Here is a 21212-nt window from a genome sequence, read left to right on the forward strand (position 1 = left end):
AATATGCTTAGGCGTGTACTAAGAAATGCAATGTTTTCTTGTGTGATGCCACACAAGCCTTATCTCACTAATCTTGGTTTCTGGTATTTGGTCCTTGCATATGTTCTGTGCTCATTTTGGGTCATTCTCTCTGGCTTGTTAATATCTAACTATGTCTTGGAGTTGTTTGAAATTAATGTCTGTAAAGTGTTTTGAATACAAAATACTGTATAAGTACTAAGAAAGTAATTATTATTATTTTCATTATTGAGGCAATATAATGCACTCCTTTTTTTTTGGTATTCTCAATGGCCATGAAAGGGATAGATAATGTGTTTGCACTCTGGAATAATGTGGATGTTCCTAGGTTCCGCGTTTTGCACAAGATTTTCTTTCTTTCTCATTCTGACATTTGTGTGTTTCTACTGTCTGATAAGGTAGCCAGAGAAATAAGGAAACCAGCTGGACTGATCTACACTATACAAATTTGACTGCATTTGAACACAGTATGAATAATCAAGTTAGATGATGTACTACTGACCACTATAACGTAGCATTTGTAGGGCACATGTCTGAACATTGTGTATCCTGGTCTACTTTGATTGCTGAAGCGTAGTCAGCATTGTGTCATCTAACTCAATTGCTCACAACCATGTTCCAAGACAATACAGTTTTGTGGTTTTGTGCTGTAGACATAATCAACATTATAAAATATCTGTTTTCAACAACAAAAGGGCAGGAGAGCCTTTTGAACCGAATATATTAATTACATATAAGAATTAAAGAACTGTTTAAAATGCTCCATGTGTAGCCATGCAAATAGGATGGAAAAGAAAAAAAAATTAGGTACCCAGGGATCATGAACTTAATTGAATGAGTTCTGATGTAGAGATATAATTGTAAATACATTACAAGGTATTGATGATTATTATTTACTTGCCCATTGATTTCAGTGGAAGTGAAAAGCCTAAATACCTTTGAGAATCTGGGTCTTCGTTATGAGTTCAGAGTGCCCTAATGTATGCTAATGGCTTCACACAAGAAAGTGAAGACAGTCCTTGTCTGGAAGAGCTTATGTCTAAGTTCAGGCATGGCATGTTAAAAAAGAATCATAAACCGACAGAGGAAGAGAAAAGAGGAAGAATGGACAAGGTTTGCAATAATAGGATTATACAGTTCATTGGTAAGACACTTCTTGGTGGACCTCTTAAGTTTGGTATTAAGGGTTTTTTTGGTTTCAAACTTTTGGGTTTCACAGCGGATGTCTGAGAGAAACAGGATAAAGCCACACCTGATGTGCCAGTAATGGCATTTTACATCTGAACACACTGCCTCTGAGGAACTGCAGACAGGGTCTCCCAAGTTACAAAGGGTCTCTGAGAAGAATCTATGAGACAGGGCACTGAATGGAAATATGGAATTGTCACAACCAGTGTGCTCTAGTACAGGAGTAGGCAACCTATGGCACGCGTCCTGAAGGCAGCACGTGAGCTGATTTTCAGTGGCACTCACACTGCCTAGGTCCTGGCCACTGTTCCGGAGGGGCTCTGCATTTTAATTTAATTTTAAATGAAGCTTCTTAAACATTTTAAAAACCTTATTTACTTTACATACAAGAATAGTTTAGTTATATATTATAGATTTATAGAAAGAGACCTAAAAATGTTAAAATGTATTACCGGCACTCGAAATCTTAGAGTGAATAAATGAAGACTCGGCACATCACTTCTGAAAGGTTGCCAACCCCTGCTCTTGTAAGAGGAAAAGAGCACTTTAGTCATGGCAGATTTTCATGTTAATTAATCATTGTTTTATCATTCAAAGTGTTCTTTTCTTTGTGAGGTCCTCTGTTCATTGTTTCTCAATAACTTTCAGATCTAATGTGCTCAGCCCATAGAGAGGGCCAAATTTCCCTTCCGTAGGGGCCTGCAATTGAATTGTGAGCATAAATCAATACCCGAGCTTCTGGCTACTCGATTGTATGTGCAAGTCAGGTAATTAGAGAGGTGAGTCTAAGACTTCCACCAGGAATTCATTATACATGTTGTGGGTGCATTTGGCACCAATACAAAAGGAGACCAAGCCTCATCCCTTTTCAGAAGTTACCTAATTGTTATTGTTTATTAATTAACACTACAGTGCCCACAAGCATAAATGTGACACACTACATATAAGAAGGCATGAGGCAAAATTTTCTCCTGACATAACTCTATTGAAATCAGTAGAGTTTCACCAGCAGACGATTGGTCCGTGGCATCTACTGCAAAAAAACTTGGAGCCTAATTTCAGATGTGTCACAATGAAAGGGGCAACAAAATTGTGTGGTTGGGGTGGGGAGGAAGGCCAAGGGGTTACAGCTATAAGAATCCATAAAAACATACAGCTGTAATGTGCATGTTATAACACATACAGGATGTTTTAAGTGAAGGGCCAGGTTCCTTGCACAGACACATGCTTGACAAGGGAGAGGTCATCCTAACCCTGGCCCTGATGAACATTAGAGCAGTCTTTAGGCAACTCTCTCATATTATGAGCTAAGAATTAGCGTCATGGAGCTCTGTTTTGTCCCCACTTCTCCCTATCCCTACATAACCCCCTATACCAGCATGTGGTGGCGTCGGCTGGCATAGGTGCCAGCTCTTCCGATTTTATGCCAGTGGAGAATTCCCCTTTGCTGGGGGAATTCTCAACTGGCCATTTGTGGTCAGTTTATGTCTCCTTTGCACTACTCAGGGAGCACAAAGCGGATGGAGCAGAGGCTGAGATGTATCTGTCCTAAGACAGATAAGTAGGACTTTGTAGAGGGACTTTCCTAGCTGTACCCTCTTTACAGAAAGAGGAGGCTTACTCATCACTGACAGTGCCAGAGAGTTAAACTGCATTTCCTTAAGAGACCAGAAATTCTTCATTTGCTATGCCCAAGCGACTGTTGTCTACTTCACAATATCTAAATGCACTTTTTCTACAAAGGAAAGGAAACATTAATGGCTCATACTAGATAACAGCTGAAGCAGTTCCTTAGTCAATAAGACGGAAAAATTGAATCCTCACTGATTAAAGGCATTAAACGCATGAAGCTGAGGGTAATTGCCAGCTTTTTTTTAATTCTGTCCCTCACTGTATAGGTTTAGCGTTTCAAACACAACGGGCCTGATGAAAAGGCCACTGAAGTCAATGGAAATCAATAGGCTCTGAGGCCCAATATGAATGTAAAGTCAGTTTTATTTCTGCATTTCACTCAGTCAATAAAATCTGCACTAAGAAGGGGAGTCTGTTTATGCCACCCTTAGCTCAGGAGGTGCTCCTTGAGACTACAGCAGGCACATACGCAGCCCAGCTGCAGTAGCAGAGAGATGCTGGTGTAACCCTTGCTCAGGATGTCTGGGGCCTCTGGATCTAAAAATGTAGGCCTTTACTGGTTGAGCTAAAGAATTAGCATTCTTAGCGGTTGTAGCAGACTCAAAAACTTCTATATGTGAGCAGCTACTATGGGACAAAAAATACCATGCTATAATCATTGGGTATGCTGTGGAAGTTTTGTCGGGAGGTAGTTACTGCAGGTACAGTTATCCTGAATACACACACACATCTTTGGTGCAAAGGTACACAATGCAAGTTGTGCAGATACCCCAGACACCTTAGCACCATGAGTGTATTGTGAGGTGTAAATCAGATCCCACCTTGTGGCCTCCAGCAACTTGTCTTCAGTTCCCTCTTAGTTCTTCACAATAATTTACACTCAAATCTGAATACTTCGAATAAGTTTTATTTATTTTGTCTTCTCCCAAATAGAGCTCTTTTAGCCCATGAGCCCAACCCTTCTTCTCCTTTGTTCAGGAGTCCTGCAGCCTTCCTTCTGGGTCTGTCTCTAAGTTTATGGAGGTTTCTTCAGCTTGACCCAGGAGTCTGACAGCTCTCATTCTTTGGGCCGAGTTCAGGCCTGTTTTTTACTTAGGCTGATACAGGTCAGTAGATAGCAACCTTCCCTTGTTCTAAAGAAAGATGCAGATTATACATTTCTCTCTTTCCCAGAGCTTGTCCTGGTTGACTGGGAGAGACAGGAGCTTCGTCCTACCCTACATTACAGGGCTCCTGGTCCCAGGCCCTTAAAATGACAGTTGCCTGCTGTGACGGAATGCACTCTGAATTCACACCCTACACACTACTATAACAGTCTTTCTACAAAATATACCATGTAAGGTATCATTTGAAAACTAATAACTTGCTGGTCAATAATATCATGGTGAAATGCATGTAGCCACTTTACATATAAAGTTATGAGAGTAAGCTGAAATCATGACTGAAGTGTGTTTACCAGACAAGTCTGGGGAGTGGGTAAACTTGTTTCTCAAAGACAAAGGACAAATTGATGCCTCTAGCCACGTGTCATCAAAGCTGATGGGCCATCACCTATCAAATGGCCATTCTTTGGCAAGGGATGGGGGCAGGAACAAACAGATCCGCATCTTAAAAAACAACAGCATAGAACCTCTCCCCCACCAGACTCCGGGCTTGTCTACATCACAAAGTTGCAGCGCTGGTGAGGGGGTTACAGAGCTGCAACTTAGGAGGTGTACACATCTGCAGGGCATCACCAGCGCTGCAAACAGGGAGTACTCCCGTTTTGTCTTGGGTGTAGAGGATCCCGTTTTGCCGTACTCCCGTTTTGCCGTACTCCCGTTTTGTCTTGGGTGTAGAGGATCCAGCGCTGGTGATCCAGCGCTGGTAATCAAGTGTAGACACTTACCAGCGCTTTTCTTGACCTCCGTGGAATAAGCAGGTATCCCAGCATACCTGAGGAAGCCTCTCTGGTAATCAAGCAGGTCTCCTTCCCCGGTTTGCTCTCGCGTTCCCCGAACCCCCGTGCAAGCAGGTCTTCTTCCCTGCGGTTTGCAGGGGGGTTCGGGGAACGCGAGAGCAAACCGCGGGGAAGCTGGTCTCCTTCCCCGGTTTGCTCTCGCGTTCCCCAAACCCCCGAGCAAGCAGGTCTCCTTCCCTGCGGTTTGCAGGGGAGTTTGGGGAACGCGAGAGCAAACCGCGGGGAAGCTGGTCTCCTTCCCCAGTTTGCTCTCGCGTTCCCCGAACCCCCCTTGAAGCCGCCCAACAGCGCTGCAGTGTGGCCACATCTAACACCACTTGCAGCGCTGGTTGCTGTAAGTGTGGCCACTCTGCAGCGCTGGCCCTATACAGCTGTACTAATACAGCTGTAACAACCAGCGCTGCAAAATTGTAGATGTAGACATACCCTCCATGTCTTCTTTGTCTCAGCTGGAAAGAAATTTATCTCGGGTTCACTCTAAGGAAATGCATTTCAAAGAATGACTGCGTTATAAAAGTGAAGGGCAAAAGCACCCCAGGTTATCTCTCCTTTTCCATCTCTCTCCACTAAGAAGATAAAAGAAACAGCCTATGGACTTTGGAAGCAAATCCTGGCCAGAGAGTTTGGTCAGCAGTGTACTGAAACTGTTTTAAGGGACTTCAACTTGAACCAAGTCTAGTTTGTGAAGTTTAGAAAGAGTTTTATCTTTATTTTTCTTATAACCATTTCTGCCTTTAATACCTCATTACTTGTACTCATTTAAAATCTCTCTCTTTGTAGTTAAATAGACTTGTTTTATTTTTTTAATCAAAACTAATCCAGTCTTGTGAATTGTTTGGGTAACTCCATTTAAGGTAGCAGACTTTGGTTTTTTGTCCCCGTTAGAGGGACAACAGACCTAATATCTGGACTGTCCAGGAGAGGACTGGACAGTGCAGAACACATGTTAGGGGTGGGGATCCGAGATTGGGAGTGTGTTGGAGTCACCCTGCAAATAGTAACCCAGGCTGCTGGAAGTTGGAGTGTGGCTGGTGTTTGCTGACAGGCTGCTGGGATCAGTGTTGCTGGATCAGAGCTGTGGCTTTCAAGAGACACTTAGGGTGTGACTTGCCTGCTGTTTGTGAGGAGCTACAGCAGCAAATCTTTGTGAGGGACCCCAAGTTGCAGGGTAAGTGGTGATACAGCTCCTCACTGGGCTGGATTGCACCACAGAATGCCATACCCATGTTTTCTCCAAACACTATTTTTCTTCCAGTACCTGGCTCTGCTCTTCTCTAGGTCTTGATCCATTCCAGAAGTCCAAGAATCTTAAGAGCAAAGAACAAAGGTTGACTGACTCACTGTCCGTACTACCCTCAAAGGGGACAGACACCCTGATACACCAGACAATAACCATATCCATTATACTGCACTCCTTGATGTGTATTTTTAATATTAAAAATTATTGAAATATTCTTTTGTTGCACTTGGGTAATGATACTAACAGTCAGAGCTTTCATTAAACAGTTAGACACCTTTTTTAATAAAGCCTGTTTTATAATAAAACAATGTTATTGTGTGTATGAAAATCAAGTCCGTGTGCTGGACAGACTTTTGATGTTCTGCTTAAAACTGAGTTGAAATTTCCTAGTGCACTGAGTAGTGATTTGGTGGCTCTGAGGGCAGTTCTGACAGCAAAATATTTACATCATAAAACCACTGGCAGTTGGCACCAGTTGACAGCTTCTGGGCTGGTAGGCTCAGCAATAAGTCCAATCACAGATTGGATCACAGAGGCTAGGAGGCTGATCCATAGCCTGGTGATGTAGGAGCCCATTGTTTTCAATGGTGCAGAGCTGTACCCACATAGAGTGACTGTAGATGCAAGCCAGAATGCTCTTTTCACATCATTTCTTGTTCGTAATCATTTGCCAGATTTAGTTTTGTTTTCATCAGAAAATGAGCATTATAAAGGCAAACTGGTTTACATTTTTACCATTTTGTAAATTCTTTCCAGATCTTTCCCCAGAACTACACATGCCACAGTTTCTTTTTCTGGTTATCATAGTGGACAGTTTGCCCCTCTCAGAATATCTGATAGGAACTCCCCACTTCTCTCTCAGAGATATTCCCACTGCTTGACTTATCAGTCAAAGGACACATAATTATGTGGAGGTGTGGTGTCTTTGAAACCTAACTGCTATGAACAGCCCGATAAATGAAACTTAAACACAGTTTCTTTTTCTCAAGTGTTCATTTCCTCATGTCTTTGTAGCATTTGGTAATAAAACCAAATGACCAGTATTTAAATAACAATGTTGTCAATCTATTTTCAAGAGTTAACAACATATTTTGGCCTCATCAAATGAAGATAAACATTCTGAAGATAAAAATACGATTCCAAGAGTGAGGCCTTGTGATAGAAGGACTTAGCCTTCTAGTACAGAATTGAAATAGTTAGAAATCCATTGAGTTACAATGACATAAAATGAATGTAAGGAAGTAACAGATCAGAACCAACTATTCAACTCTGTGTATGCAAATATGTGGCTATAAATATAGGGATCATATGTAATATGAAATGAAATGGGTCTGTTTTTATAAAAAGCCTGGTTCACAGCTGCATTACTCCAGTTTTATACCAATGGAACCCCTTTGAAACAGAGAAGGGGGGGGTGTTTGCAAAAAACCAAAACCAATCTTTAGCTTAAAACAGCACTAAACAGAACATTATAAAAAGAACCTAAAGCTGTGTGGAATAACTATAGCCTCAGTTGTACTTAAATAGAGAAATACCTTGAGGTAGGTAATCTAAATAATTAAAATATTGTCTCAGAAGGTGATACAGAATTTCCCTGTACATTGTAACATCAGAGAGGCCAGTTAAGTGATATTCTAAACTATGAGCTTGGATTTAGAAACTAGGAATGCTGGCAACAGCAGGTGCCAAGAGTCCTGGGGCAGACTCACCCCTGTGCTGGCATGGGTGCCCCAGAGGGGAAGGAGCATCTGTCTCCCTTATTAAGGAGTAATGAAGGCCAGCACAGGGCAGGGATGCTTGTCTGCCCAGCCATATCTCCTTCTACTTCTGATCTGCTCCCTCCCTGTAGTCTGCCCCTGTTTTGCTGTGTCCCAGAACACCCCTCTGTGCCTGAGGTTACTCTAGTGGTGGCACGGAGCTGGCAGAATCAGCTCTGTGCCTGGTTTAGGAAGCCTCCTCTGCGAGGAGTATTTGTTGTGGGAAGAGCCTCACACCTGCTTTCTGACCAGTCAGGCTAGGGCAAAGGGGCAATCATGCAATGCTGAATCTGGCCTCCTGTGCTCAGGTAGTCCCCACACAGGTGATGCCAGTAGTGGCTAAGCCTCATATTCAGGCTTCAAGATTTTTTTGCTGTTCAACAAAAATACAGTGTAAAGGAATTTCTCTGTTTGACCCCATCCATATCCCAGTAGGTAGTGCTCCTATTAAAGGGATTTGATGTCTGTGATATTAGAGGGGTTCATTACAAATTAAGCACTGTACAGAGGTACTGGGGCTCAAGCAACTTTTTACATTCAGAACTGCTGCAGCAAGCCCAGAGGTGCTGGAGCTATGAACTGCCAAGCCTAGAGGTGCCAGGGCTCAGCCCCGGCAAGCCCTGGCACAAATTAAACACTAAGTGGTTAGGTCTGTGCAAAAATCCCCCACAAATAATAAAGTTCCAAAGCTTGGTTTTGTCCCTGTAAGCCAGAACTCCATACAGTATTTCTTTTCTAACTTGGCTTGAGTCACTGACACGGTTCTCAGATTTAAGCTTGGCTCTATGTATAGGAGTTCAGCTTCTCTCACAGGATGGAATTTTGGCTCTCCACCCTAGATGATACTAAATTCCTTGTTGACTCGAACTATCAAAATGATGGTGTTTTCAGTGACACTCTCACTCATCTTTTTGATTTGTGTTTTTCAGGCTTCAGATAAAACCATGATAGACGTGTAATGTATTATTACACAGTAGCTAAATCCTACAAAGGGAATATACTTTGTCTACTTCCCAAATAGCCCTCCATGGAAAGGATCCCTAAAGATCTGTTTTAGTTCAGTAGCACTGAGGGGGTGTCATTTCAGGGGGTGATAGTCTAGTTTGTTTAGTTGGGGGGCTGGAAACTACTTTGGCCTTTAATAGAATCTGGGAGTACAACTGTAATGTGAGCTATTGGCAGGTGTTGCTGCTCATGCCAATTCAGATTGAAATATGAGGAGGAGAAAGGAAGAGAGACTGAAAAAAGGAAAAAGCTGAATTGCCAGTCAGTGGAGTGGTTCTTTCAGGAACATTTGTGAAAAATAGCTGCAATCCACAAATATTTTAATAGCAAAATGAGTATTATCATCTTTCACTCTTTGACCTATTTGCCTGCCAGCCCTTTGGCAAAGGAGTCTCTTATATTCCAGGGGGCCAGGAAGATTCTGGATTATAGAAATCTGGGATGCACTTACATTACTTGCATTAGGGGACAGTGAGAGCTGATGTGCGGATTGTCGCAAACCATAGAGAATATTCGATCAGGTTAATGTATCCCTGAATAGGAAAACAATCTGTATTCAAAGTCCAACTTGTAAATTTTTCCCTTTGCCAATCTGGCACAGGATGTGAGGATATTTTGGCTGGTGGTTTAAAGATTTTTTACTAAGTTTTAACACATGCTAATTTTTTCCTTGTAATACGGAGTTGGTAACTTCCATGAGATGAAGTTCACAGATACAATGGAAGATAGAAAATAGGAGTTGATGATAAAGGTTCATTGCTGGATAACTAGAGCTGTATTTTCAAAGACCTGTGCATGAGACTAACATCATAGTGAGGGGGCAAACTCCAGCTGAACATGAAAGTGGCCAATAATATGATGCTAATCAGATATGCATGTTATATGGACCCTCACTCAGCATGGGCTCTGGGCAGATTGGGAGTCTGGTTTGCCAGTTGTGCATGCAGCAGCCATTTATAGTAGTTTCTACATGAATACCTTTCCACAGCTAGTGTACGCTCCCTACCCCCTCCAATTTAGTCACCATATTAGCTCATAAAGAACAGGAGTACTTGTGGCACCTTGGAGACTAACAAATTTATTTGAGCATCAATGCTCAAATAAATTTGTTAGTCTCTCAGGTGCCACAAGTACTCCTGTTCTTTTTGCAGATACAGACTAACATGGCTGCTATTCTGAAACCTGTCATATTAGCTCATGAATCCCACAGGTTAGCAGCAAAACCTGCACAGATGCATAGTATTAACCTCATCCTTCATGATATAAAAAACACTCACATGAATAGTCAGCTCAGAGGAGTGAAGAGCCTGAGTTGCTGTAGGGGAGACAGGAATCAATCTGTCTCTAGGTGTCTCTCTGAAGATTATTCTCCGGGACTCTGCCCCTACTTTCTTGTTCTCTTCCCCAGTGTCCCCATGCCCCTGGGTACCTATGCCCTGCAGAATGTCTGACTACCCACTATGTGTAGGGATGGTGCCATCATCCCAGATGTCAGCCTGTGCTCTGCAGGGATGAACACCGTGATAGAGTCTACTGAGGAATAAACCCATCACTTAATTGATGTGTATGAAATTTTAGGGCTTATCTATAGAGGGAGACTCAGGAAAGTTAATTATTAAAGATATGAATTTAAAGTCGCTTAGTTAAACTGTTTTAAACTCCTGTGAGGACACTCTCATTCAGAAATAAAATAGCCTTAATTAGGCTAAACCTAATTAAGAGTGTTCACACAGGAGTTTAATTTATTTAACTCAGACATCTGAGTAAACTGGTAGAATTTACTCAGGTGTCTTGAATTAAATAGGTGTTAATAAACATAAGGTTTTAAAGAATCTTACGTGTGTCTAGATTAGGAAAAGTTGAAGTTAGGTCTGGGTTAGCTAACATATGTTGAGTGCCCCTTTCAATTAATCAGGTTTCATTTCTATGGGATCTTTTACTTCATTACATTAGTTTTATGCCATTGTATTTCAATGGATTGCTAACTATTACGATTCTGTAATAAAAGACTAAGTTCTTCTATTACAAGGCCTCACTCTTGGAACTGTATTTTTTTTCCTCAGAATGTTTATATTCATGTGATGATACCAAAATATATTAATAACTCCGGAAAATAGATTGACAACATTGTGATTATTTAAATGCTGGTTATTTGGTTTCATTACCAAATGCTACAAAGACATGAGGAAATGAACACTTGAGGAAAAAGAAACTATGTTTAGGTTTCATTTATTATTCAAAGACACTACAGCTCTACACAATTATGTGTCTAGACTGGACACAGTGGATGTGATTATCATTGAAGGTTTGGGAGGATGGAAAGACACCTTCTTCATTACGTTGTGATGGCAAGCCCAACACATTAGAGATAGAAATACCTTCTCTGGAATGATTAATTCCCAAAACATGGTATCTATGTTGGGTTTGTAATTTTTTATTAACTAATATTGTAAAGGTCTCCTTCTTAGATGGGTATAAGGCATTGCACACATGGTTCAGGCCATGGAATGGGTCAAAATTGTCTTGACAAATTGTAGAACTGGTCTGAATTCAACAAGATGAAAGTCAATTAAGACAAATGCGAAATACTTTATTTAGGAAGGAAAAATTAAATGCACGACTACGAAATGGGGAATAACTGGCTCTGTGGTAGTATTGCTGAAAAGAATCGGGGTTACAGTAGATCAGAAACTGAACATGAATCAGCAATGTGCTGCAGCTGTGAAAAAGGGTAATAGTTTGCATGCATTATCAGGAGTGTCGTATGTAAGACATGGGAAGTAATTGTTCAGCTGTACTCTGTACTAGTGAGGCCTCAGCTGGACAAAGTGTTTAAAAAATCTGACCTATGAGGAAAGTTTAAAAAAGTGGGCACGTTTAGTCTTGAGAAAAGAAGATTGGGTGGAAGTGGGAGATGTGATAAGTCTTCATATATGTTAAGGGCTGTGTAACGGGGTGATCACCCCGCTCCGGCCTGCAGGGCCAGCTCTGGCTTTTTTGCTGCCCCAAGCAAAAAACCCCCCAAAACAAATGAAAAAAAAAGGGATTGGAGCAGCAAAGCGGGGGGAGGAGGGAACACGGTGCAGCTGGAGCGGCAAAGCGGCGGGGGGGACGACAACGGTGCAACTGGCAAAGCAGGGGAAAAACAAAACAAAAAACCCTACTCCCTGTGCTGCAGTGTGCATGCCTGGTCTAATGGGAGGGAAGGAGAGGGAGGGAGGGAGCGGGGGGGGAGAGAGAAGGGAGGTGTCCAGCGCTTCAGCGGGACGGTCGCCATGTGGCTCCAACCGCTGCGCCACCTGCCGGGAAGGCTCCGCTCCGCTCCAGTAGGCAGGGAGGGAAGGACGCGAGCTGCCCTGCCAAGTTTTCTGCAGGGCGCTCCCCTCCTCTGCACCGCCGTCCCCTACAGGGCTGCCAGAGAAGCGGAAAAAAAAAAAGCGGCTGTGCTGCCCTAGGTTAGGGCGGAATGCCGCCCCATAGAATCTGCCGCCCCAAGCACGAACTTGCTCAGCTGGTGCCTGGAGCCGGCCCGGGAGAGGTTAAAAGCATCCCTGGAGAGGACTGCAGCAGGGAAAGGCAGTGAGAACAGCTGTGAGAAGCCGAGTGAATTGCTGACCCCAGCTGTGGCCAGCTTAATCAGGGCCCAGCTGGCCCTTATAAGAGGTCTGGGGCCAGAAGCCAAGAGAAAGTCTCTCTCTAGCTGTAGAGAAAGAAGGGCCTGACTGCTTGGGAGCTGAGCAGGATACTGGGAGTGGAGCAGGGCTGGGGGAAGGCTAGAGGAGCTGGGGAGCTCCAGCCTGGTAAACCCCCAGGCTGCAGGCCTTGATAAAGGCCGGAAAGGTACTGGGGTTGCAGAGGGGCAGCCCAAGGGTAGGCAGAGGCAGTAGGTCAATGATGAGTGGCAATTATACTGCAGTCCGCCCCTGGGAGTGGGGGCTAGATGGTGACTGGCAGTAGCCCAAGACTGAGGCTAGGTGGGGGTAGGGGGTTGGGGGTTACCCGGGGAGGGGAGACCCTGAGAGATTTTGGGGACTTCAGGCACAGAAACCCTGAGAGAAGGGGCACTGGGGTCCGGGAGAGACACTGGGGCCAGCAGCATGGTGAGACACTGGTCTGCAGAGAGCGCTCTGGAGGCTGGCGAGCTAATTCCCTGGACAACCAGGGAATGGCGCCGTAGAGGGGAGTCATCGCCCTTTTACAGGCTGTTATAAAGAAGACAGGGATCAATTGTTCTCCGTGTCCACTGAAGGTAGAACAAGAGGTAATGGGCTTAATCTGCAGCAAAGGAGAGTTAGGTTAAGTATTAGGGAAAACTTTCTAAGTGAAGGTATGATAACCTTCTTTTTGGAGCTCAATCCTTTCTTGTGTTTGGATTTTGGTTCTAATTGGATCTGAAGTTATTGGATCCAACACATCCACACAATGCCTCTTGGCTCTTTTAACAGAGTCCTTTTTGCTTGTCAGTTCCTTAAATGTTCTTGAAGCGCATATTGTATATTCTTTACACCAATATTCCAGCTATCAAGAACAGTATCCCTGATGAGGCCACGGCACACCTGGTGGCTGAGCTTTGTGAGATGGGTACCCAGAAGTCACCTACTATGGGATAGGCCCAACAAGGAAAATAACAGAACACCACTGGCCATCACATACAGCCCCCAGCTAAAACCTCTCCAGCACATGATTAATAATCTACAAGCTATAGTGGAAAATGATCCTTCACTTTCACAGACCTTGGGAGGCAGGCCAGTCCTCACTTACAAACAGCCCCCCAATCTGAAGCAAATACTCACCATCAACTACACACCACACCACAGAAACACTAACCCAGGAACCAATCCCTGTAACAAACCTCATTGCCTACTCTGTCCCCATATCTACACTACTGACTCCATCAGATAACCCAACCACATGAGCCACACCATCAGGGACCAATTCAACTGCACATCTACTAATGTGATATATGCCATCATGTGCCAGCAATGCCCCTCTGCCAGCAATGCCCCTCTGCCATGTACATTGGCCAAACCGGACAGTCTCTACATAAAAGAATAAATGGACACAAATTGGACATCAGGAATAGTAACACACAAAAGCCAGTAGGAGAACATTTCAGTCTTCCTGGACATTCAATAACAGATTTAAAAGTAGCCATCCTTGAACAAAAAAACTTCAGAAACAGACTTCAAAGAGAAACTGCAGAACTAAAATACATTTGCAAATTTAAAACCATTAATTTGGGCTTGAATTGGGATTGGGACTGGCTGGCTCACTACAAAAGCAACTTTCCCTCTTCTGGTATTGACACCCCCTCATCAATTGTTGGGAGTGGACTACATCCACTCTGATTGAATTGGCTCTGTCAGCACTGGTTCTCCACTTGTGAGGTAACTCCCTTCTCTTCATGTATCGGTTTAATAATGCCTGCATCTGTAATTTTCACTCCATGCATCTGAAGAAATGGAGTTTTTACCCGTGAAAGCGTATGCCCAAATAAATCTGTTAATCTTTAAGGTGCCACTGGAGTCCTTATTCATTTTGTGGATACAGACTAACACGGCTACCCCCTGGTACTTGAAGCGCATGGACATCTCCCTTATGAATTGGCTCTGGATACAGAGGCTGACACATCAAGGAGTCCCTGCGTTCAGACTTAGGATCTGATATTCTCCTTTACATGCTGGATTAAAAACATTTTCCACTTCTGGTGTCTGTGCTCTCGTGATTGGAGTGTTTTGGCCAGCAGTGTCCGCTGGAGTCATGCATGCATTCTGAGTGTTCTTGTGCCCCACACTGAGGGCATATAAGATGGAGCAGGTCAGCCATCATTAAATTCCTTCTCATTCCCTCAGGCTACAAGAGAGAGTTGTTTGTTGTCCATTCCCTGTGACCTGGTTAGTTTCTATGTATGATTAAGTTACTTGTTTACCCATTGGCAATTAATTTTTGACAAGCTTCCAGTCTTAAATTCCCCAGATATGTACGGTCCCTCATGTGAAATCTCAACGTCCATTAAAGATGGGAACACTAACTGTCTTTTCTGTTTGGGAGAATCTCACATCCTCAGTAAATGGGTCATACATAAGTCCTTTTCCAAGAGGACCTTAAAATCAAAAGAGGCCTGTCTCCAGATGTTTCTACTCAATAGGTCTATGAGACTGGCTTCAGATTTGGTGTCACTGACCCCTCTGTACAAGACCTTCCTGTCTCCAGTAGTGCTCCAATCAGCACAGGGTCTGACAGCTTCAGAACCCCATCAGATATGGCTCCAGCTGCTTCCTCAGGAAAGTCTGACAAAGAGCTTTCTGAGAAGCTACGTAAAATACACTGGGGAAAATTAGAGGCAGTCCCTGCAGAAGATCTGTTCTAAAAAAAGAATGGTTTCCCTGCACTGTTCACTGTCAAGAGACTTCATGGGCCAGTGAGGCTGCTGTTGAAGCTTGTAAGGGTCCCTGTGCCAAGGCTTTGACAGTGATGCAGCAGGCCAAATCTACTGCTTCCTCTGTACCAACTCCTGTTGCATTCACAGCAGCTCACTAACCCTTTCCTGGCCAGTGTAGGTTTATGTGCCCCATCACAGGACTACATAAAGATGGCTTGTCCCAATTTTCCATTATGTGTATGATCGTAGCACACAATTAATTCTTCCTGCACTTAAAAACCTTGCTTCTAGTAGCCTGAGTTCCAGTAAGTGAAGTTATGATAGTAGACAGGCCCTCATAGGAGGCGTGTGTCCCCGTTCCCTTACCTCTGTGAGCCAACGGAATAGGAAAACTTCTAGATCATTTCTGAAAGGGGTAAAGTTTCCCCTGTTATTGGACTGATTTCAGTATCCAATACTTCAAGTATGGAAGGGAGTAAATTAATGTGTCTACCTCACAGAACTGAAAGGCCAAGGAAATCTGAATCCAATCTGGCACATCAGATCTCCCTGAGTAACCTCAAAATATACCTGTATATAGAGAGAAGGTGGAAAAGGAGGAGGAACAGTCCCTCGGCTTTAATAAGCTGAAGAACATAGAACCCTGTCTATCAGATCTATGGCCCGGGTCACAGAATTAAGGAAAACCAGAACTTTTATATCCTACCTGCCGATGTGCCCTAGTGTAGGCAAACAGCATAGTATGGATGTGAGTTCTTCTCCCCTTAACTTCACATGGGATTATCTACTACTATATCCAGCCTAACATGCCTACAGCTATGCTCAGCGGCTCTTGCTTTCTTGAGTGGATTGTTTTTTATTCTTTTATTTTATGTTTCATAGACAGTTTCCCTTTTCTTTTTCTGAGTTTGGTGGTATGCTCCTTGGGGACATCCTCATGGGAAGGTCTGCATGTGGAGATGGATCTGATACTTGTTTCTGAGGGTGGTGAGGCTTATGCTCATTCTAGGCTCTGCTGGTAGGGACTTCCATAATTTATGGCCCAGCACAAAAAAATTTCAGCCACGGACTCCTGACAGTTTCATCCTGGTCTTGAAGGATGCAAAGTTATTATGATCACAGCTGCTTTGGTAGAGAGATTGTCTCATAGGAACTGATGCTGCATCCTACTAAGGACTTTCTAGATGAGGTCCAGGACTCTGAATTGGATCTAGAATTATGATCAGTGGAGATAGAGACGCTCCAGTGTGATGGGTCTTCCATCAAAAAAAGTGTTTTCCGAGCAGAAATTTTGTCACAGAATTAAGATCCCTTTTGCTGGAGAGCAGATGGGGCCTTAGCATGTATCCATATTTATGTTGAAATGCAATCTTTTATTTTAAAAGGTGTTAATAAGCCCCTGTCATTTTGCCAAGTGCAATTTCCTCTGCTCCTTTATTCAGCCTAGTGTGGCTGCCTAAAGGAGTCCAAGGTCTCCAATATGCATGATCCCTAGCCTCAGATTGGCTGTGGGAGTGTCTATTTATTATTATCTGTTTGGAGCAGGCAGACTATTATCTGAGTCATACAAGGTATCACCAGGAGAGAATTCTGGACACTAGGAAGGGAGATAAACTATTTCATGCATCTAGTGCCTTGATCCAGACAGACTGGAGACTGTCTTGCACAACCAGAAAAATTCCCTTTCTCTATGGAATTGTATTATTCGTCTCCTTGCTTTTCCCCAGTGAATGCAAAGTGGGATGAGACACTGAGTGTTTCATACAACACCTCCCTCTGTGTTTCAGTAAAGATCCTAGTGAAAACTGCCAGCATCAGTTTTCCATTTTTTTTATTTTAAAAACAAAAGGAATACTTCAAAGGAATAGTGTTAAAGGTTAAGCTGAAATCCACCTAACAGGAAACATCTTCAGGCTGCTGCCACTGCGCCTTCCTTCCCCCCTGCTTGCACAATAACTCCTGGGAATTCCTTCTAAACAAGGACATGGACAGTCAAGCCTCCTAGTCTGAGCCTTGCTCAGTGCAGGGAAGGGTGGGGGGCATCAGGAAGCTGGTGGCTCCCTGATTCTGTGCTGGTCCAGCCCCTGGTGGAGGACTGGTTTTACAGAACTCTGCTCTACCCAATATCTGCTCTCCCATGGTATGCCCCCGCTGCCAGGTTGGGGGTAGCTGGTGCAAGAGTAGCTTCGGCCAGGTTTATGCCACCAGATAATTCCCTTCCAGTGGGGGAATTCACTGCCAGACATTTACAGCCAAAATGTGGCCATTTTGTGCGGCTTGAGTAGTGCAAATGTAATGCCGACAGACCTTGGTTGTCGGTGGGTGGGATCGAACTGTGGACCTTTGCAATTTAATGTATAAGCCTCTACTGCATGAGCTAAAAGGTGCTTAGCTAAAGCTGTAGCAGACTCATTAATTTCTAGATGGTCTTGATGCCCCTAAAGGGGGACAGGGCAACACACCAAGCAGGCATGGGTTACACAAAGAGGGCACATTGTGTTGGCCCAGATATGTGCAATGAATGACTTTTAAGGTAATGTAATTTTATTTCTGTCTTAAGTTAACATATGGTTCTGTGAATGGTCATGTGGTTTATGTTGCACTGGGTCTGCAAGAGGCCCTCGGAGCTGCTGGATGAAGCATGTAGAGCAGATGGTGAAATCTGCCATCACTGCCAAATAGACTCATAGACTCATAGACTCTAGGACTGGAAGGGACCTCGAGAGGTCATCGAGTCCAGTCCCCTGCCCTCATGGCAGGACCAAATACTGTCTAGACCATCCCTAACAGACATTTATCTAACCTACTCTTAAATATCTCCAGAGATGGAGATTCCACAACCTCCCTAGGCAATTTATTCCAGTATTTAACTACCCTGACAGTTAGGAACTTTTTCCTAATGTCCAACCTAAATCTCCCTTGCTGCAGTTTAAGCCCATTGCTTCTTGTTCTATCATTGGAGGCTAAGGTGAACAAGTTTTCTCCCTCCTCCTGATGACACCCTTTTAGATACCTGAAAACTGCTATCAGTTGAAGGAAGCAAGTGATGAAGAAGGAGGATATGGCCATGCAACCCAAAATACGTACAGACCTGGGTAGGGGACATTGACAGAGATTCAAATGAGCCACAGAGTGGACCAGCCTCCAGTGCCTTGCACCTTGTCTAAACATTGACACCAGTGCAAAGTGTGTGAAGAGCTGGTGTAAAACACACCCAGAGCAGAAGAATAGGATTTCACACCACCTTCCTCTGGGTACAAATGGCTACACAATGCAGGGGAGAATCAGGCCCTCCCAGTGTAGTGGCTACATTACACAGGGACCTTTCATAACTAAACACCTCATGTGTCAGTTCACAATAAGGAGTGATTTTGAATCAGGCTTTAACACCCCTGCTGACCTGTTTAGGACAGGTCAACTTTGTACAATTCAGGTCTCTGGCCAGCTTAGCAAATAAGTCTTGAGGTTTGAAATGAGATGCTGATCCACCTCCAGCTAGGGGTTTATAGTACATTTATAGTCCTCACAAATTACACTTCCAGTATTTTTGGAATACATACAACTGGTGCCGCCTGTTATTGATCTCTGGGGACAAAATATCTTCCTTGTTTTTGCAGTTCTTCTAGCTGCCTTTCTATTGGTTTCATGAAGCATGAGGCCTATGACAAGCCTTTAGATACTGAGGGTATGTCTGCACTGCAATGAAAGCCCAGGGTTTGAACTCAGGCTCAACTCTTCTGTCTATACACAAATCATGCTAACCCAGGGATCAGTCCCAGGACACTATGTGGACCTGAGTCAAGCTGGGACCCAGGGTTCAAGCCTTATTGCTTTGCTGTACAGATGAAGACCTCCTGGACTCATATTCATGGAGTCCACTTAAAGTATTCCTGAGTCCCACTGGTTGACTTCCTTTGTCCTCTGGACAGTCAAGTTTTCCCAAACTCCACCATGAACAAAAGGCTAGAGTGGCCACATTTTAGGAGGGCACTAGGAAGCCGGGATATGGGTGGTTGAACTGAGGCCCACGTAATATAGTGTGAATGCTGGAGATCCAGGTTGGGAACTAGGGTTCAACAATTCCTAACCTGGTATTACAAATAAGTGTAGGGGCTCAAGTCCTAGGTTAACAAACCAGGGTCTGCTAACTTGAGTTCTACTAACTCTGGGTTTACCCTGCAGCGTAGACAGACCCTGAGTCTACATGTAGCTTTATCATCACAGCTTTTCCTAGCCTCATGAGTATATTAAATACAAATTTTTATTTTTCCATAATTTCCCCCACTAGATCCAACAAGTTGTGCATGGAACTGCAGGCAAGTTAAAATGTGTACAGCCAATTTTTGCCAGTCACCGAAGACCCATTTTCTTCATTGACTAGTAACTGTAATAGTAAGCAGTCGCCTTTGTAATGGGCATTGATGAGATGCAGGCACCCCAGTTCTTTTAATTCCCCTGATGACATCTTTTCAAAACTTCATTGGTTTTTACATTGAGGAATTTTTGCCTGTACAGTTTTTCAGAAATTACAGGTAACACATCTTCCCTATCAATTTCCTTTCAAGTCCTATATGTTCTGAACTACATGCAAATCTGAGAACTGGTGTAATTGCCTCTGCATGGGGATGCACAATTTCTGAGGACTCATCTGCACAGAATAGGGAAGAGTTAGAAGTGATTTGATGGAAAGGCTAATAATAATCCACTGTGAGCCATACACAGAAAAAAATGGCCGGGGTTACGAAAAGAGGCAGTTTATTCAGCCAAAGCAAACAGCCTGATAGGGGGTTTTGTATGCCACAGGGATATTTTTCCTGCCAAAGCTGCAGACAAGCGGTCTGGCCTACCACTCTGCAGGAAAGATATTTTAAACTAATAAGTCTACACCTTCCTGGATTTCCCCCCACTCCCCCACTTGTAAATCCACCAACAACAGTGTTGTTTTGATTAAATTTTCCACTAGGCAGCTTCACTGCTTCTAGCACAAAAGAGGAGGTTTGAGTATATGGATCTGCCAAATAGGAAGCTCATAAAAAATGTTAGAAAAAAATATAAATGATTTTTAAAATTTTCTCACTGACTTCCAAGAGTATTGAAGCTCTTCTCACTGGGTCTGTGTCTTTGTATACATAATAATAAATGATCAGGAAGGTCGTACTTAAACTCATCATTCTTATTAATTTGTATTATAATACCACTTAGAGATCCCAGATGAGCTCGGAACCCCATTACGTTAGGAACTGTACACACACAGTGAGAGAGAGTTCCTGGCCTGAAGAACTTACAATTTAAATAGACAAGGCAGGGAAAGGCTGGGAGAAAGGAAGGATGATTATTCCAATTTGTAGATGGGGAACTGGGGCACAGACCCTGATCCAACACTAATTGAGGTCAATGAGAAGATTCCCATTGATTTCAATGGAACTGATCAAGACCTAAGTGGCTTGACCAAAGTCACACAGGAAGTCGGTAGCAGGGCCAGAAACTGAACTCAGATGTCCTGAGTCCTAGCCTAGTGCCTTGTAATTCTTGTGGAAAGCTCTGATTGTTAAGTGCACATTGTGTACAAGAAATATCTTGTCACCCAATAATTTTGCTTTGGTCATTGAAAGAATTAGATGAGGGCTGGGATCAGCACAGTCAATATTCTCTGTTGGATCTTTTCTCTGTCAAAGTCAAAGATTGAGCATTGTGGCCAATCATAGCTATTTCTTAAACATTTCACTGATTCTGCTGTAGCACAAGGCTATCTATCTATCTATCTATCTATCTATCTATCTATCTATCTATCTATCTATCTATCTATCTATCTATCTATCTATCTCCAGTGCATTTACTACCATGACACCCAAGGCTGGGATTTTATAAAGTTCTTAACGAGTTAGATGCCTAACTCTCATTGCTGTTTCAAGGGCACATTTTACAAGAAGTATTGCTCACAAAGAAATTAATGGATTAACTTGTCAATCCTTGGAAAATTCATTCTGTACTCAAAGAGTAACCGGAGTATGTTTGAGGAGGACACACTGC

The sequence above is a fragment of the Gopherus evgoodei genome, chromosome 8 (genome assembly GCF_007399415.2).
Source record: "Gopherus evgoodei ecotype Sinaloan lineage chromosome 8, rGopEvg1_v1.p, whole genome shotgun sequence".
Lineage (NCBI taxonomy): Eukaryota > Metazoa > Chordata > Testudines > Testudinidae > Gopherus > Gopherus evgoodei.